Genomic DNA, 20,757 nt, shown 5'->3' on the forward strand with positions numbered 1-20,757 from the left:
AAGGCTCCAACCAAAAGACAAAGACTGGCTGAATGGATACAAAAACAAAACCCATATATATGCTGTCTACGAGAAACCCACTTCAGACCTAGGGACACATACAGACTGAAAGTGAGGGGATGGAGAAAGATATTCCATGTAAATGGAAATCAGAAGAAAGCTAGAGTAGCTATTTTCATATCAAACAAAATAGACTTTAAAATAAAGACTATTACAAGAGACAAAGGAGGACACTACATAATGATCAAGGGATCAATCCAGAAAGAAGATATAACAATTGTAAATATTTATGCACCCAACATAGGAGCACCTCAATACATAAAGCAAATGCCAACAGCCATAAAAGGGAAAATCGACAGTAACACAATCATAGTAGTGGACTTTAACACCCCACTTTCACCAATGGACAGAACATCCAAAATAAAAATAAATAAGGAAACACAAACTTTAAATGATACATTAAACAAGATAGACTTAATTGATATTTATAGGACATTCCGTCAAAAACAACAGAGTACACTTTCTTTTCAGGTGCTCATGTAACATTCTCCAGGATAGATCATATCTTGGGTCACAAATCAAGCCTTGGTTAATTTAAGAAAATTGAAATTGTATCAAGTATCTTTTCCAACCACAATGCTATAAGAGTAGATATCAATTACAGGAAAAAAACAGTAAAAAATACAAACACATGGAGGCTAACCAATACTCTACCAAATAACCAAGAGATCACTGAGGAAATCAAAGAGGAAATCAAAAATACCTACAAACAAATAACAATGACAACATGACCCAACACCTATGGGATGCAGCAAAAGCAGTTCTAAGAGGGAAGTTTATAGCAATACAATCCTACCTCAAGAAACAAGAAAAATCTCAAATAACCTAACCTTACCCCTAAAACAATTAGAGAAAGAAGAACAAAAAAAACCCCAAAGTTAGCAGAAGGAAAGGAATCATGAAGATCAGATGAGAAATAAAACAAAAAGAAATGAAGGAAACAATAACAAAGATCAATAAAACTAAAAGCTGGTTCTTTGAGACGATAAACAAAATTGATAAACCATTAGCCAGACTCATCAAGAGAAAGAGGGAGAAGACTCAAATCAACAGAATTAGAAATGAAAAAGGAGAAGTAACAACTGAAACTGCAGAAATACAAAGGATCATGAGAAATTACTAGAAGCAACTATATGCCAATAAAATGGGCAACCTGAAAGAAATGGAGAAATTCTTAGAAAAGGACAACCTTCCAAGACTGAACCAGGAAGAAATAGAAAAGATAAACAGACCAGTCACAAGCACTGAAATTGAAACTGTGATTGAAAATCTTCCAACAAACAAAAGCCCAGGACCAGATGGCTTCACAGGCGAATTCTATCAAACATTTAGGGAAGAGCTAACACCTATCCTTCTCAAAGCAGAGGGAGGAACACTCCCCAACTCATTCTACGAAGCCACCATCACCCTGATACCAAAACCAGACAAAGATGTCACAAAGAAAGAAAACTACAGGCCAATATCACTGATGAACATAGATGCAAAAATCCTCAACAAAATACTAGCAAACAGAATCCAACAGCACATTAAAAGGATCATACACCATGATCAATTGGGGTTTGTCCCAGGAATGCAAGGATTCTTCAATATACGCAAATCAATCAACGTGATACATCATATTAACAAATTGAAGGAGAAAAACCATATGATCATCTCAATAGATACGGAAAAAGCTTTCAACAAAATTCAACACCCATTTATGATAAAAACCCTCCGGAAACTAGGCATAGAGGGAACTTACCTCAACATAATAAAGGCCATATATGACAAACCCACAGCCAACATCTTTCTCAAAGGTGAAAAACTGAAGCCATTTCCACTATGATCAGAAACAAGACAAGGTTGTCCACTCTCACCACTATTATTCACCATAGTTTTGGAAGTTTTAGCCACAGCAATCAGAGAAGAAAAAGAAATAAAAGGAAACCAAATCAGAAAAGAAGTAAAACTGTCACTGTTTGCAGATGATATGATACTATACATAGAGAATCCTAAAGATGTTACCAGAAAACTACTAGAGCTAATCAGTGAATTTGGTAAACTAGCAGGATACAAAATTAATGCACAGAAATCTCTTGCATTCCTATACTCTAATGATGAAAGATCTGAAAGAGGAATTAAGGAAACACTCCCATTTACCACTGCAGCAAAATGAATAAATTACCTAGGAATAAACCTACCTAAATGGACAAAAGACCTGTATGCAGAAAACTTATGACACTGATCAACGAAATTAAAGATGATACAAACAGATGGAGAGATATACCATGTTCCTGGATTGGAAGAATCAACATTTTGAAAATGACTATACTACCCAAAGCAATCTACAGATTCAGTGCAATCCCTATCAAACTACCACTGGCATTTTTCACAGAACTAGACCAAAAAATTGCACAATTTGTATGGAAACCAAAAGACCCCGAATAGTGAAAGCGATCTTGAGAAAGGAAAACGGAGCTGGAGGAATCAGGCTCCCTTACTTCAGAATATACTACAAAGCTACAGTAATCAAGACAGTATGGTACTGGCACAAAAACAGAACTATAGATCAATGGAACAGGATAGAAAGCCCAGAGATAAACCCATGCACATATGGTCACCTTATCTTTGATAAAGAAGGCAAGAATATATAATGGTGAAAAGACAGCCTCTTAAATAAGTGGTGCTGGGATAACTGGACAGTTACATGTAAAAGAATGAAGTTAGAACACTCCCTAACACCATACACAAAAATAAACTCAAAATGGATTGAAGACACAAATGTAAGGCCAGACACTACAAAACTGTTGGAGGAAAACATAGGCAGAACACTCTGTGACATAAATCACGGCAATATCCTTTTTGACCCACCTCCTAGAGAAATGCAAGTAAAAACAAAAGTAAACAAATGGGACCTAATGAAACTCAAAAGCTTTTGCACAGCAAAGGAAACCATAAATAAGACAAAAAGACAGCCCTCAGAGTGGGAGAAAATAGTTGGAAGCGAAGCAACAGACAAAGAATTAATCTCCAAAATAGACAAGCTGCTCATGCAGGTCAACATCAAAAAACCAAACAACCCAATCCAAAAATGGGCAGAAGACCTAAATAGACATTTCTCCAAAGAAGATATACATATTGCCAACAAACACATGAAAGGATTCTCAACATCACTAATCATTAGAGAAATGCAAATCAAATCCACAATGTGTTATCACCTCACACTGGTCAGAATGGCCATCTTCAAAAATTCTACAAACAAATTCTGGAGAGGGTGTGGAGAAAATGGAACCCTCTTGCAGTGTTGGTGGGAATGTAAATTGATACAGCCACTGTTCAGAACAGTATAGAGGTTCCTTAAAAAACTAAAATTAGAACTACTGTATGACCCAGCAATCCACTACTGGGCATATACCCGAAGAAAACCATAATTCAAAAAGAGTCATGTACCACAGTGTTCATTGCAACACTATTTACAATAGCCAGGATGTGGAAGAAACCTACATGGAAGCAATTGCAGATGAATGGATAAAGAAGATGTGGCACCTATATAGAATGGAATATTACTCAGCCATAGAAACAAACAAAACTGAGTTATTTGTAGTGAGGTGGATGGACCTAGAGTCTGTCATACAGAGTGAAGTAAGTCAGAAAGAGAAAAACAAATACCGTATGCTAACACATATATATGGAATCTAAAAAAAGGTTCTGAAGAACCTAGGGCAGGACAGTAATAAAGACGCAGACATAGAGAATGGACTTGAGGACATGGGGATGGGGAAGGGTAAGCTGGGATGAAGTGAGAGAGTGGCATGGACATATATACACTACCAAATGTAAAATAGCTAGTAGGAAGCAGCCGCATAGCACAGGGAGATCAGCTCGGGGCTCTGTGACCCCCTGGAGGGGTGGATTTGGGAGGATGGGAGGGATACGCAAGGGGGAGGGATATGGGGATATATGTATACATATAGCTGATTCACTTTGTGATACAGCAGAAACTAACACACCATTGTAAAGCAGTAATACTCCAATAAAGATGTTAAAAAAAAAAAAGATCGTTTGATAGGATAGTTATACCAAACCTTAATGAACGGATAATATCACGGCTGTACAAACTGTTTAAGAAAATTCACAAAGAAGTGAACGGCCAACTTTGTGCTTGCATGACTTGGATACAAAACTGGACAAGGAGTGTATAAGAAAAATATGTATGAATTAATCTCTAATATGAAAATAGATGCACAAATTCTAAGCAAAATATTACCACATTGAATCCAGCAGTTTATTAAAAAGTACGTCATGACTAAGTAGGATTTACCTTACTACCTCAAGGATCTTTCGGGTATCAGAAAATCTTTCAATACATTTCCTCAGTTTAACAAATTAAGGGAGATAATTCATATGATCATTTTAGTATAGGGAAGGATTTCTTAGGACATAAAGTCACATTAGAAAAGACTGATAAAATCAACTACATTAAAATTAAAAATAAAATTCATGGTTAGTGTAAGATACCACAAAATGTGTTTAAAAAGCCACAGACCGGGAGAAATGATTGCAATGTATAACACTGAGAAGGGTTTAGTATTATGAGATAATAAATAGACAGAAAAAACAAAGAACAAACAAAAACATTGAAACAGCTGACAAAGGCAATTAACTGAAGATGGATTCTGAAAGGCCAGTAAACATAGTTAACCCCAGTAACAGAGAAATTTAAGACCACTGTGAGATACCAATTTATATCCAGTCACCAGAATGACACAAAAGTTCTGATGACATGAAGTATTGTAAAGACATAGAAAAATAGGAACTCTTGTACACAGCTAATAGGATTATAAATTGGTACTCCATATTCAAAGACAATTTAATAATATTTTAAGAATTTTGAAATGCACATATTCTCCTATCTAGCAATTCTACTTCCAGGAATAGTTCTTTAAAACAAAACTCTAAGAATCTGAAGGATGTTCATTGCAACATTGTTTGTAGGAATAAAAAATTGGGAAAAAGTAAAATGTCCATAAGGAAGAGAATCACTGTGTAAATTTTAGTAAAATGGAGTATTATGCTTCAATTAAAACGAAAATACTAGGTTTACAAACATTTATTTGGATGTATCTTGGAAACAATGTTAAGTGAAAAAAAGCAAGATTCAGAATTTTACACATAATATATTTCTGTAAATATAAAACACAATATGTCCAATATATAAGGAATATATATTTGTTTCAACTCATGATATATTTTCTTTAATAAAAGTATAAACTCGCAGATGGAGAATGTGTACCAACTCCGTGATGGTGATCAACTCTTGAGAGAGGGGCAGTGGAATAGATTTATGACAGGGTAAAAGTGAGATTTTTATATGCATCTATAATGCTTTTTTAAAATATCCAATGTCTGAAACAAACAAATAGTTAAAAGTAATATATGCTCATTGAAGAATATTTGAGAAGTAGAAAAAATATTTTGAAAATAAAACATAATCTTACCAGCCGGAGATGAGTGTTATTAACATTTGGTGTGCTGCCTTCTAGGATTTTCTTTTCACGCACAATTTTACTTGGTTAAAATCAAGTATATATCTTACTGTAACCATAGTTGATATAGAAACTTTAATAAATGTTATAAGAAAGTTGGTTGTAGAGGAGCTTGTTGATGACATCATTGTTACTACCCTCAGTGATTTATCAGCATCTAGAAACCTTTTTTTAAAAATCCTAAAATACTTTTTGAAATCCTCTTCCCTCAAAGTATGGAATGAGGATTATTTTACTCCTTTACTATTCTGAGGTATCTAATCAGTTGATATAGTATCTTGTACCTGTTTATTCATCTAACACCCAGTACTTAGTTTTGGGGGTATAAAGAAAGTGAGAAACGTTCTTCCCTTCAAGGAGCTCACAGTCTTTATGGGGAGCCTTGTACATGAATAATTATAACTTGCTGAGCTTAATCTTAGACATATGAGGAAATGATGCAGGAATTGTCAGAGTTACTGACTGACAGCCAGAGAAGACTTCACTAAGAAGGTAGCATTTGAGCTGGGCCTGGCAGGATATTTAGTGAATTGTCATACAAAGGGAAAAAGGACCTACCTGTCAGAGGAAGAGTAGTTGCATCCTGAGAACCAGTGTCTTTTTCTGGAGTAGAAGATGAGTAAGGGGCAGTGGGAAAAGATGAGGGAGGAGAGAAGTGGTCGAGTATAAATTATGGCGAATCTTGTCTACCATGCTGAGGTGTTGGGAGCCAGCAGAGTAAAAGACCAGGAGTGCAGTCTTCAGATGCCTATTTTAGAAAAATTACAGGGAATATTGATTTATAATTTCTTGAATAGATTCATAAAGAAAGAAGGGAGAAATTTCTTTAAAAATAAGCTCCTGATTTTTCAGGGATAAAGATAAATTTGTTTCAACTCATGATATATTTTCTTTAAGGTCAGATTATAATTTACTGTGATGGTTAGGCCTGTGCAATCCATTGAATTAATGGGATTAAAATTTGTCCTGTAGCACTCTCATTCCATGTGAAAGTTTTTGCACTGTCAATTCTAAGGACATTTACTATAGGGACCACTATATAACTTAACAATGGATTGTGGCAACAGTGAAAGCAGAAGGACTTCATCCTAGTCCATTCTTCTGTTAAGTTTGTCTCTACTTTGCTAGAATGGTGGGATTTTTTTTGAGGGAAAGCAGGGATTTCACAGATTATAGAAAAACCTATATTACATCTTGAAGTTTTAAGTATATTTGGAAGAGTAACATCAATATATTTCTTTCCCATTAGTAGTGCACTGAAGAGTAAACACTTTAATGGTTGTGTGTGTGTGTGTGTGTGAGTGTATATGTTATGTTGTTGTATGTCTACCAATTACTAACCTGTGTATACTGACACATTGATTGGTCAGTTCAGAGATGCCAAGCGGTGTATGGACTGGGAATATTCCTCATCATAACTCTGCAAATTAGAAAATAGGTTTTGAGTATAGATAATTACAAAAGGACTTCTGATTGCTTGTGAAAGAGGCCCCTTAGATGTACATACAATTTATAACACATGCATCAGAAGCTCTGAGACCATTTTTTGTCACCTAATGTTTTTCTTTTTAAAAAGCAAGACCCTTTGGGCTTTTAAAGTTCCAATCATTAGATACTTTTGCACTCATAAATAGTTACGACTTTGTAGCTAGTATTTAAGCAATATTTTGTTAACAAGAAAAAAATGTCCTCAAGTTTCAAACAAAAATTTTCGCTAATGTGCAGTAAAAGCATCACTGATTTTATGGGGACATATGAACAGTTTATTGAATCTGGAAAGTTTAGATAAAAGAATATGGATAGGAAAGCAGCCTATCATCTGGATAGAGAGACTCTTCAATAAGGAAGAAATGACACAATAGTGTGAACATAGAATTATCTCTAGAATAGGAAAGATGAAAATCTTTGCTTCCAGTTAAATTTTACTCCTGCTGTGAGTATAAAAGAGATAGATGAGTTAGGATTAAATAATACTTTGGTTCCCATTTTACTTTCTGGGCATCCTGAGACATTTCAATCTGATTTATAGAAGTGTATGAAAATGCAATCTAACTTTTCCAAAAGTATATCTAAACAAATTATAATTCTATACAATGTATTTCTCTTACAGTATGTGAAGTCTGTCATCATGGATATCCACATAATTTGAAGAGCATAATAGCACATCAAAGGAAATATATGTTCAGATGATAATAATAGAATAAGACTAATTTGTGGCCACATCTTCTGTCAAAATACCAGATAACCAAAGTAAATATGGGTTTCTGGCTAGTGTAGATTACAAACAAAACTCTCTATATGTAGTTGGTGATTTCCATCCAGTTTTCCCATAATTTACTGACATTTTGAGTAAAGACCATTAATTCCATGAAATACTCGGCACATGTTTAATTTACATGACAAATATCTTCTCAGAACTACAGTGTATGTGTGCCTGTATGCACACACGTATTAGTATGTAACACACATCTTGCAGTGGGCATGTAAAAGAAGTAATGTAGTAAATTACAATCACTGCTTTCCATGCAAACTTTTTTACAAATAATATTTGATAGAATACAACAGGCATTGATTAAATCACTTAAATTTAAGTTTGTTTTAATTGGCCATTTAACTTGTTTGCTAAATTCTGAATATTTGAAAATTTGTTCTTGCCAGTACTTTGCAAGTATATCATAGATAATAAGTAAATGATATGGAACACATTTTTAAAATACTGTTTTGTCTATAATACTGACTGTTCAAAAATTGAGTCCTGACTCCTCTTAAAATGAATCCATCTGTAATGGGTGATAGTGACATAAAGACAAATTAGACACACTATGTCTGCCTTGAAAGAAGTCACAGTCCAGTAAAAGGGGAACAAACAGAGGATATGGCACGTGGCAGGTGCACGGGGTGCTGCGGGACCACATAGGAGGGCACTTACCTCATACTTTCATATTTATTCTTCATTACACTCTTTTCCCCTCCCAGCCACACACTAGGTGTTTCAAGGGATCCTTGAGAGGATGAGTCTTTACCTGAGGCAAATGAAAGCCAGAAGGATATTCAGGGTCAAAAAACATGTGGAAAAGTGTGGAGCTTAGAGAGGTAAGAGGGAGCAGATCATGAAAAGCCTTGTAAAAATGAGAGAGAAAAAGAGAGAGAAGAGAGGAGGGGCTAGAGGTAAAGGAGAAGGTAATGAAGAATAAATTTGAATGTGCCAGTATGTATTTATTTACACTTCTGCCTAATTGTAGAAGGGATAGAAAACATAGACGGTCTAGTATATGCTCATGATTACCTACATAACATTTATTCCTTGACTTCCCCCATCCTTCTATCCTTTTTCTGTTCCCAGCAGAATCCTAGATACCCTTCTCTCCATGACCATGCATTTGCAGAGGAGTCTTCTCTACCCCGCCTCCCAGGGAACAGATGCTCATTAGTTTAAGCCAACTCTTGTTAGTGATTGGGTTAGATATCAATGTTTGATATAAATCTGACCAATAAGAGTCTTTAAAAAACACACAAGAAAGAGATGACCCTCTTCTTCATTTTGACATTATCATATCTGATATGATACTGGGAGCTGCTGCAGTCATCTTGGTGCCAGCCTGGGGATGAAGCATCCCATGGAGGAGGGGAGAGCTGAGAAAGCCGTAGAGAGGAGGAGCCAGAGCTCTGATGTTTGGCACCTGGAGCTACCCCTGTTATGTGGCACAATCGGTGTCCTCATTGTTTAGTCTAACTAAAGGAAAGTTTTATGTTAATTTCAGCTCAATTACCTGATCAATTAATGAGGAAACAGAAAATCCAGCTTCCTAACAAAAATTAGAAGGCAAGATAGTAAAGAGGGAAAGTAGGGTAGGGACATAAAATGAAGCATGGATAAGACCAAGGCAAACTGCTGTCATAGTACATATGCTTCCATTTGTGTAAGAAAATGACATATGTATGATACACTTACACACAGATATGCACATGCTTTTTCAATCTCCTTATATGAATTCCTGCAAGAACTCACAAAAAATGGAAGTAGGGTGTGGCACCTTAGGATGGGCTTGGGCTCACTTATCATCATATACCACGTTATACTGTTTGAATGTTTAACCATGTGAATATTTTGTTTTCACATTTATTAAAGCAAAACCAGATGATATGCCATCCATATACTCTTATACAACATTTTGAGCAAAGTTTGAGAAAAATGTTCATACATTTATTTGTATTTCTCTTTTGTTAAGTACCTGTTGGTAGTTTTTGGTCCATTTTTTCTATTAGAGTGGTTTTTTTTTTTTTCTTACCACATGAAATGATTTTTAAGAACATATTAAATTGTTTGATAACATTAGTTTATAGCCGTTGGTTTTTTTCTCTCAGTGATTATTACCTGATTGTTGAAAAAAATTACAAAAGGGACCGCTGAGAAGAATTAGACTGAGTTCAATCGAGGTTGAATTCATCAGGAAGTAGACCTTGAGATGGAGATTGTCATACAGGAGATCAATTAAGAGTGCTCTCGGAAACAATGAATGTGGGAAAGAAGCAAGATGGGGCAGAAGGAGAGGTTAGCCTGCGATGAATTCTCAACATAGGCACTTACAGACTCCCTAGGGAACTCTGAAACTGGGATAGTCCTTCAAAATCATCCCAAGTTTGTGACTAGGCACAGCCTTTATACTCCTCTGTTAATCAGACATCAGAAGCAGGCTGCTCCTGGAAGGGCAAGTGACCTTGGGTCAAGCAAGTCTCTTCAGCTGATGCAGTTCCCAAAGAGGGCTGACAGGTGAAGACTGTCTGCCAGCAACACTTCAATCAGCTAAGGGAATAAATCTTTCAGATATGAAGGGCATATTAAAGTGTCTACTGCAAATAAGATTAGAGTTTCACTCAGAATGTGTGGTAAAATAAGAGGAATGGATGTAGTTATTGGTAAGAGAGTTATTAAATGATGAATCATTATGTCTAAGCTGAATATGGAAAAAGTAAATATAGGAGTTGATAGATTGAATGAAATTAGATGTATAAGAGGATTTGTTTATAGCAGTGGGATTGAACAACAGGTTTAGTGTGAGTGAGGGAAATGAGAGCGTGAAAATGATTGGATATTGTATCTATGGAATGGGTTCTTCGAGATTAAGATGCCCAAATGAAGCCACTGCTGTTTATAATGAAGTACCTGGTTTAGCCTCAGGTATGAGAACCTGAAAAGAGTTAAATCAAAGATCACATGAGTAGAAATCAGAACACTATTGGGCTTAAACATCTACAAGGAATCTGAAGGTTCCAAGGTAAATGGCAGGCTTGGGGTGAAAAGCAAGACTGGGAAACATGTGCTAAGGCTTTGAGGCATAAAAGAGAGTAAATTGAAGTTCAATAAATGATAGATATGAGTCAGTGAAGACTATAGCAGAGTCATTTTTACGAGTGTGAAAGAATCCTGGAATTTAGTCCTGTGGTACAGAAGAATAAATCTCATTTTCACCTCCAACTACTATGATGCTTTCATCTGGGGTTTTAGCAAGTTCATTTTCTAACTTCCCTTAATGGGGAGTCAGTGGCTGCTTCGGAGGGATTCTGGCCTGGCAGGACGGTGCTAGGGTGTGGCTTGGTCAGCTTGTTGTGAACACCAGTTTGCAATGAGCAGATGGATACAGGAGATGAATACTGGCAGCCAATGAGCGTAAAAGCAGAAAAAAGACTTTGTCATCAAGACCAAAGCCTGAAACCCAAAATGGGGCTCAAAGCCAGTAGATCCCGGAAAACAAAAATCTCTCTGAGAATTGAAGTACAAATATATTCGTAAAACAAAAGAATCCATGAACTGCCCAATGTGAGATAAAATATTTTATTTCTTCAATTTTTTACTTTCTTCATTTGCTTACAATTCAGTCCATAAAAGTTAGCCTTGGGAGGGAACCCATCTCCTCTGGCCTCCCTCTGCCTCTCATTTTCTTTACTGTGCATTGCCCCAGGGATCTATTTCATCTTGCTGGTAAAGGTCAAGGAATTGTCATTCTTGGCACCATCCTGGGAGAGGGATGGTGAAATTCTACTATTAGTGACTGCCTGAATTCCTCCTAAATCCTTGAGCTCTTCAGAGTAGAGAATCTGTGGGACAAACAAGCCTTTCTTCTACTAATGTCCTCACAAATTACAGCATAATTCTGATTCTATAATTATCATAATTATGCTAAATGGTTGAGGAATGGGAAGGAACAAGAATGAGGGGATGGGGAGATAGAGAATATTGCCCCACCACCGTTTATTCATGGGGCTACTTTTCACAGTTGAATTGAGACTGTGGACTCTGATGTCCTCTCAACCTTGGAGCTGTTGACTCTTTAGGAGAATTTCTCTGGTGTAGATAAGACCAAAGGTCTTTGCAGACTGTAGTTGTTCAAACACCAAATGTCACTTTGAAGTTGCTGGTCAATCAACTTTATTACACATTTAGAACACAAATGTGGCCTCTTCTATGAAGATAATTATAAAGTGACTGTATCCTTGTAGTCTGTTTCTTTTATAGATGGAAGTGGTATTTGACCATAGGCTAGAGGAAAACAATTTTAGAAATGCAATGTTGCTGTTTTTTTTAAATAGAAAAATTCAATCTTTTTTACAAAGTCAGTTTTGTTTTCTCATCTCTTCATACACCTTTCCATCTTTCATCTTAATACTTTATCTTGCCAACATCATCTCCATTCATTTTTCCACACATATTCTGTGTTCCAGCCAGGCTGAGCTATTTGTAGTTCACCAAAGGCATAATGCTCTTTCATACTTCTGCCCCATTGCATATTCTGTTTTCTTTGTTTAGAATGCTTCTCCCTCCTTGAGTGCTTGATGGCACTCATTCTTCAAGGCTATGATTAAATATTTCTTCTTTACCTTCTCTTCTTACCCATAAACTAACTCCCTACCCTGGTCTTCTTACTCAGTTAGTGGCTCACTCTTCTGTGTTCCCATAGTGCCTGATATGTAGCATGAATGACATGGTTTTGTGAGTCTATATTTTCCCTTCTATATTTTCCATTAAATAGGCAGCAACTTCAAAATGAGGCTGAGAGTCTGTTTACCACTGTAGCCTAAACATCTAACATGTTGGCCATGTTATAAATGTAAGCCAAACACCTAACATATTAGTTATCTATTGCTGCATAGCAGCTTATCCCAAAACTTGTGGCTGAAAACAACAAATATTTATAATCTCACAGTTTCTGTGGGCCAGGAATCCAGGAGGGGCTTAGCTGGGTGGTTCTGGCACAGGGTCTCTCTGAGGCTGCAGTCAGCTGTTGGCCAGAACTGCCGTCATTCAAGGCTTGACCGGGTCTGAAGGATCCACTTTCAAGCTGATACATGCAGTTATGGACAAGTTTCAGTTCCCAGCAGGCTGTTAAACTGAGGACTTCAGTCCCTCACAGTGCCATGTGGGCCTCTCCAAAAGGCTGTTCACGGTATAATTACTTGCTTTCCTCAGTGCAAAAGAGCTGAGAAAGTGAGAACATGAGAGGTCACACATAAGACAGAAGCCAGGCTCTTTCTAATCCAATCCTAGAAGTGACATCTCATCACAGCTGACCCTTGAGCAACACAGATTTGAACTGTGGGGGTCGAGTTATACTCGGATTTTTTTCAATAAATAAGTACTATGGGACTACACAATCTCTAGTTGGTTGAATCTGTGGTTGGCAGGACCTCAGATACAGAGGAACTGCAGATACCGAGGGCCAGCTGGAAAGTTATACTAGGATTTTCGACTGCATAGGTGTCAGCATCCCTAACCCCCATGTTGTTCAAAGGTCAATTGTTTTTCTGTACTTATTTGTTAGAAGCTAGTCAACAAGTTCAATACATAGTCTAGGGGTGAGAATTTAACAAAAGCATGACTACCATGAGGCAGGGATCAATCGGGACCATCTTAGAAGCTGCCTACCACACATTTTATCTGGTAAAATATCTGCTTAATCAATACTATTGAATGTGTAAAGTGGTTGGTGATAGTCATGAAGGTTCAAGTGTTTCAGTTTTCAACATATTTGAAAGAATTGCTAATTTTTAAGAAACCATTGCTAGGAGAAAGTAAAATGTATTAAATATTTGGAGTATTAAATAATTCTTTAAAATAATTGTTAAATATATATATTTTTAAATTTTATTTAATTTTGGCTGTGTCGGGTCTTAGTTGCAGCACACGGAATCTTTCGTTGCGGCATAGGCTCTTCGTTGTGGTGCGTGGGCTTCTCTCTAGTTGTGGCGTGCGAGTTTTCTCTTTAGTTGTGGCAAGCAGGCTCCAGGGCGTGTGGGCTCTGTAGTTCGTGGCACGTGGGCTCTAGTTGAGGCGTGTGAGCTCAGTAGTTGCGGTGCGCGGGCTTAGTTGCCCCGCAGCATGTGGGATCTTAGTTCCCTGACCGGGGATTGAACCCGCGTCCCCTGCATTGTAAGGCGCATTCTTTACCCCTGGACCACAGGGAAGTCCCCTAAATAATTGTTAAATATTAACTTCCTCAAATGGTACATAGGAAGTACTTTCTCACTGAAAATAATGAAGAGAAGATATTTGGGCTATTTTACTTATGATTTTCTAATGATGGTCATGTACCATTACTAAAAGTTACTTTAGAATCAAAAGATTCAATTGGTCTTATTCATTTATTTATTCATCCATTCAGTGAGCATCTTTTGAACACTTACTGTGCACAGGGCATTGCCCTTGCTTTAGATATCATGTTATTTGTTTTACAAACCTTAAATGAATTTTTACTTTCATAATGAAACCTTGGTTTTTAATTGCATAGTGAGAAGAATGTTCATGTATTATATGAATATGGAAAAGTAAATTTATAATATAACATTCTTCTAGGTTTCTCCCTAAAAGGAAGACCATTTCCATGGGAAGTACTTATGACAGGGGCCTACAACCTATAGACTACAAATGAAATCTAGCCTATGCTTGTTTTTGTAAATAAAATTTTCTTGTAATAATACAGCCACACCTGGGAATTCCCTGGTGGTCCAGTGGTTAGGACTCTACAGTTTCACTGCCAGGGGCCTGGGTTCAATCCCTGGTCAGGGAATTAAGATCCTGCAAGCTATGTGTCGTGGCCAAAAAAAGTAAAAAAAATACAGCCGTACCCATTTGCTTACATATCGTCAATGGCTGCCTTTGTGCTGCAACAATAGGGTTGAATAGTCATGAAAGAAACATCCTAGCCTGCAGAGCTTAAAATGTTTACAATCTGGACCTTTGCAGAAAAAGTTTGCCAATTTCTGACTTAAGGCCAACAATTAAAAATTATACTTTGGGGGCTTCCCTGGTGGCGCAGTGGTTAAGAATCTGCCTGCCAATGCAGGGGACACGGGTTCGAGCCCTGGTCTGGGAAGATCCCACATGCCGCGGAGCGACTAAGCCCGTGAGCCACAACTACTGAGCCTGCGCGTCTGGAGCCTGTGCTCCGCAACGGGAGAGGCCGCGACGGTGAGAGGCCCGTGCACCGCGATGAAGAGTGGCCCCCGCTCGCCACAACTGGAGAAAGCCCTCGCACAGAAACGAAGACCCAACACAGACAAAAATAAATATAAATAAATTAATTAATTTAAAAAAAAAAGAAAGAAATGCGTAACCAATCTGATTTCCTTTAAAAAAAAAAAATTATACTTTGGGACTCCCCTGGTGGCTCAGTGGTTAAGGCTCCACACTCCCAATGCAGGGGCCCGGGGTTCCATCCCTGGTAGGGGAGCTCAGATCCCGCATGGCGCAACTAAGACCCAGCACAGCCAAATAAATAAATAAATAAATATTTTAAAAAATTATACTTCATGAATTGCTAGACTAATAATTATTAAATACTTACTTGACAATTATTTAGTGCTATATTCAACTTTCCACAATAATACCTCAAGCCATCTATCTAGTTATAGTTATTATTATTATTATTATACATGTATATGGTAATAATAGCAATAGCTACTTTAATTGAGCACTTACTATGTGCCAGGCAATATGTTAAAATACACACATACATACACACATATCTTATTTATCCTTACAAAAACACCAAGAGAAAAGCACTGTTTCACAGATGAGGAAACTGAGGTTAAATGTGGCAGGATTTCAGGTTTGATTTATTTAATTTCAGAGCCCAAATTTGTTGTATATGTCTCCTCCATTTCTTAGTATTACCTCCATGAATATTATATTCTTTTCAAACTGAAATCTTGCTTATTCCACAAATGTGCCTCTTTCCCATCTTTCCACCTTTTGCTTCTCCTACTTCCAACTCTTGGACTGTCCTTTGCACTCATTTCTTCATGTCTGAATTTTACTAATCTGTCAGAGAACTCCTTAATCACCACCTCTGCCATGACACCTTTCCTGAATCTCCAGCCAGAAGTAATCTCAGTCCTATTTGTCAGCTACATAGCAACTAGCATGGTTTCTGGTACACTTTAATTGTTCAGTACATGCTATTGAATGATGTTAAAATTCTACTCTGTAACATTGCATATGAATTATTTTGTATTCATAGAATACTTTTCTTCTAAAAGCTCCAGTAAACTAGAAGGTTTTTTTTTCCTAGGCTTGTTATCATAGAGAAAACTGACAATCATAATGTATAATCTAATGCATAGAAAGGGAATGTGACAAGAAGATGTCTCATTTCAATCTGAAATTGCAAGTATCTTCAGTAATTTTCTCTAAGCAGTTTTTATATACCTCATTTCCTTTTCATCAGAAATGTTCTGTAGCTGCAGGTGGGAAATGCAGGTTGACCATGTAAAACCATCGTGGACATAGGCTGTCATTTTGCAAAGTCCACTGGATAATTGGTAGGTTTTTATAAATAATATAATAAAGGATATTTTAGGAATAAATCAGTTTCCTAAGACTCTTATGTATGTTCTAGAATATGCCTCTCATTTGGATTTTCTCCAAAAGGACCATGGAATTATAAAAGCCAGATCACCTTTCTCCATGTAATTAAGGACATTTATGACGGTTGCCATTGACACACACACACAGGTTTTATTCATTTTATTTCACTTAGTATTTTTAAAAGATTACATTGAGCTAAGAGCTGTGGAGAGAATAAAGGAAATATAAGTCACTGTGAAAATATAACCTAGTCTGGAAGAGATAATGAACAATGCAAGGTAGTATAAAATCAAATTATCAGTGTAATGGTACATGTCATGGCTTCAGAAGATGGAGACAGAGTCTTTTCTAAATTTAGCACTTGATTACCCACTCTCTTGTACTATGTATTAAATTACTTACAAGAAACATTCAAGAAGCTTTTGCTTTATAGTCTGCATGGACTACCCAGCAGTTTTTTCTGGCTTTGATGCAAAATCACTTAACAGGGCCAGCCCTTGCAGTGAATCATTCCTCAAGGGATCATCTCTTATTTCTGGAATTAAAATTCTGTCCCTACCAATTTGTGTTAATAGCTAAAAGATACTGGTCTCAAATCCTACCCAAGTACTCACAGTCATTAGTCTAGAATGTATTACCTACAAAGTATTACTATTTATTTTCTTGCTTTTCCCTCTAGATTTTCTTTCCTCTTCTATATTTTAGTTTAATTCTGATGATATTTGGTTTAATAGGGAAAATGGAAACTCAAATTTATTAACTGCATACTATGTCTGATTATGTGCTAGTTATTTTTCATTTGTGTTCTCTCACCTTTTTCTGCACACATAAACCCTAGAATGTAGTTATTAATCCTCGTTTTTAAAGAAAAACTGAAATCCATAGCAGTTAAATGAATTGTCTAACGTTGAACAGGCAAGTTTTCCACAGACTCCAGCATCTGGTATTAGAATGTGAGTTTGGATGCTTTTTTGAATTAATATTTACTAAAAGACAAAGAGCGATATTTAATGTTGTATATTTTATTCTAACAAAAAGTTGAGTAAAAAGTAGCACAGAATTGAAGATGAAACAGACAGTGGAATAGGATACCATGAGTGAGAAACAGAGACACAGAAACAGATTCATGAAGACTTAAAATATTGGAATTATCAGACAGATTAAAAACAAAACCACTTGCTGTTTCTAATCAATAAAAGCAAGCCTGAAAATGTTGTTAGGGAATTGAAAATGCTAAATGGTGATCAATGTATTTGAAAAAGAACCAAATAGAAATTTTAGAACTGAAAAGCATAACTGAAAGTAAGAAAATGGTTTGATAGCAGACTAGACACAGCTGAAGAAAGAACCAGTAAGCTGGAAAATGAGTGTAAGAAACTATTCAGAATGCAATACAGAGAGAAAAACGATGAAAGTACAAAAGAGAGAATAAATGATAAGGAGAATAAAGTCTGACATTATTTCACTGGAGTCCAAAAGGAGAGAAAAGAGAAAATGAGGTAGATGCAATATTTGAAGTGATATGGTAAGGAGTGTATGCTCCTCCAATAGTCTTTCCTCTTTCTGCTTATCAAAACTACATCCTTTCAGTTCCTCAGACCCAAAACCTTAGTCATGCCTGCCCTCTCTATTTCTCTCCTACCCTGTATCCAACACATCAAGAAATTCTATTAGTCTACCTTCACGATACATCCAGAATCCAACCACTTATCACCAACTCAAATGCAAATGCCCTGATCTATCCTGGGTCACTGGTCTTAACAGATCTCCTTGCTTCCAGGTATTATACCATATAGTACACACAAGTGTACCCTAGGATGTTTTTATGGTTGACATTTTCTGTTTTTATTATTTTTTTCTTATTGTCTCCATGTTCTACTTTGTTTTTGTGGAGTTGGTTAACTCTGTTCAGAAGTAGAGACTGCCCATACCTTGACTATGGCAATAGTCTTCAGGCTCTGCCCCTTCCAGTCACTTTTGCATACCTATGGCATGCTAACCAGCAGAAGGGCAATGTGCCATCAATCTAGAATTTCTTGTCTTCCACTTATTGGAAATATAACTTTGTGATTACCTTTTCTGTAAAAGGGGAATGGTAGTAATAGAAGCTACTTCAAAGAATTATTTTAAGGCTATTTCAATGAGCTTCAGTAAGTAAAAGGAACTTAACATGCTCCCTGCACATAATAAATGCTCAATAACCATTAGCTATTATTATCATTACTATGCCAGTCTCTGCTTAAATATCTTCAATATTTTTCATTGCCTACAGAATTAAGCATAAACTTAACATAATAATAAACCTTCTTTTACTTATCTAAACTTAGCTCCAACTTCTTCCTAATGTAAAATACCAGCTTCATCTATGCTCTTTCCACCTCTATGCCCTCATGTTTTGTGTTCTGTCCCAGCTTTCTTGCCTGAAAACTGCAGCTTTTCACAACCATCTTCCTTCCCAGCCACAGTCTGATTTCTTCTCCCCCTGCTTTTTCACCATGCTTCATTTATCTGTTATCAACTCTCAAGTTATATTGCATTATAATTTGTTTGCATGTCTGATGCCACATTTGATTGCATACTTCTCAAGGGCAGAGATTTTAAAAAATTTTACTAGACTTTATTTTTTAGAGCAGTTTTAGGTTTACAGAAAAATCAAGCAGAAGGTATAGAGATTCCTCATATACTCCCTGCTGCCACACAGGCATGGCCTCCCCCACTATCAACATCCCCTTCCAGAGTGGTACATTTGTTGCAACCAGTGAACCTACATTGACACATCATTATCATACAAAGTCCATAGTTTACACTAAGGTTCACTCTTGGTGCTGTACATTCTGTGGGTTGGGACAAATGTATAGTGACATATGTCCATAGTTATAGTATCAGAGAGAATAGTTTCACTGCCCTAAAAATCCACTGTGTTCCACCTATTCATCCCTCCATACCTCCTAACCCCAGGCTAGAAATTCTTTTCCAATTTATCCTTTGAACATAACATAATACCTAATACATAATTGACCCCAAATAAATGTTTTTACATGTATGACTGAATGAATGAAAGGAGGAAGGGACAAATTAGAGAGAATGAACGCATCTTGTCATTCTTGCTGGCTGATGTTTTGTCTCTGTTTCAGTGGTTACTCATACTACCTTAGCCTACTCAGAAGACCACCCCCACAAACTACCGTCTTTCAGAACCTGGCTTATTTTTGAGATGCTTATGCAAACCCCACTATATATATTAAACCCGAATCAAGAGTGAGCTCTGGAAGCTTTTAAGACTTATTTTATGAATTATCTATTTAATTCAATGTGTCACACTTGGATTTTTTGTTTCATGAGCCTATGTCTGTATTCCTCAGTGAGACTAAATTATATTTTTATGTGGTGGGTAAAGTTTCATCCCCTCACTTTTTATGAGCAAGGGGTGCCTTAATAAATTATTGCTTTTCACTTGGGATTGTAGACAATGGCCATGGAACAGAGAAACTTGCTGATCTCTAATGAATTCACAGTCTTAGTCACTTTTACGTCAATTCAGCTAACTGTCTAGGACAGAAAATTATTGGGGACTAATTAAAAACATAACAAGGAAGTAAATGTTTTGAAGATTTGAGCTTACAACAGTTTCCATAAAAAGTCATAGAGGATTGCCAAATTGTCGTTAAAATAATATAACTTCTATGTGCTAGCAGGAGTTATTTACAGAACCTTTTCCATCCTTTCCCCAGTATTTTAAACATTCTAAAACTACATCTTTGATCTTATTTTGTTTTGATATAAATTCAAGAAGAAAATGTTATACACGTTGCTGATTTTTAAGTCATCATTTTCTTTATTTCTGCTCCCCCAATACTGAACATAAGGGAAGATTACTTTGGATTTTTGAAATTTCATTCACTTAGTTTTGACCATATAGGAAGATATATTTATCTGTGAGTGATAGTTTTGTTTTTGTCTACATTATAAAACTATTTTGCGCCAATATTTTTTCATCAAGTTTAATTCACTGGGATGCTTTTTTACAGTTTGAGGGATTTCTGGGGAAAATGCTTTGAGAAGCCTTGAACTGGGGTTTTATGAATCAGGGAGGTGTGAAACTTCTCCTTTTAATAAAGATCAATACTCACTTGAAATATTATGGAGAAAACTTAGTCCAATCATATAAAAGACATATTTTTTTAGTTAAGGTTTTAGTCATTCGTATAATGGCAGTCTTAACAATTATGCTGGATGATCTATCATTATGAATTAAATAATAATATTCTTCCTTCTTGGAACATTTCTACAGGGGAAGGTATTTACCATTTT

General features: G+C 36.4%; 1 protein-coding gene across 5 annotated transcripts in view; it reads left to right on the top strand.

Moving 5' to 3' along the window:
• The window catches only part of ANKS1B (ankyrin repeat and sterile alpha motif domain containing 1B), a 1,182,139-nt gene that overhangs the window by 486,417 nt on the left and 674,965 nt on the right, over positions 1 to 20,757 (top strand). The gene's annotated exons all lie outside the window — the stretch shown is intronic.

The sequence above is a fragment of the Eubalaena glacialis genome, chromosome 11 (assembly GCF_028564815.1).
Source record: "Eubalaena glacialis isolate mEubGla1 chromosome 11, mEubGla1.1.hap2.+ XY, whole genome shotgun sequence".
Classification (NCBI taxonomy): domain Eukaryota; kingdom Metazoa; phylum Chordata; class Mammalia; order Artiodactyla; family Balaenidae; genus Eubalaena; species Eubalaena glacialis.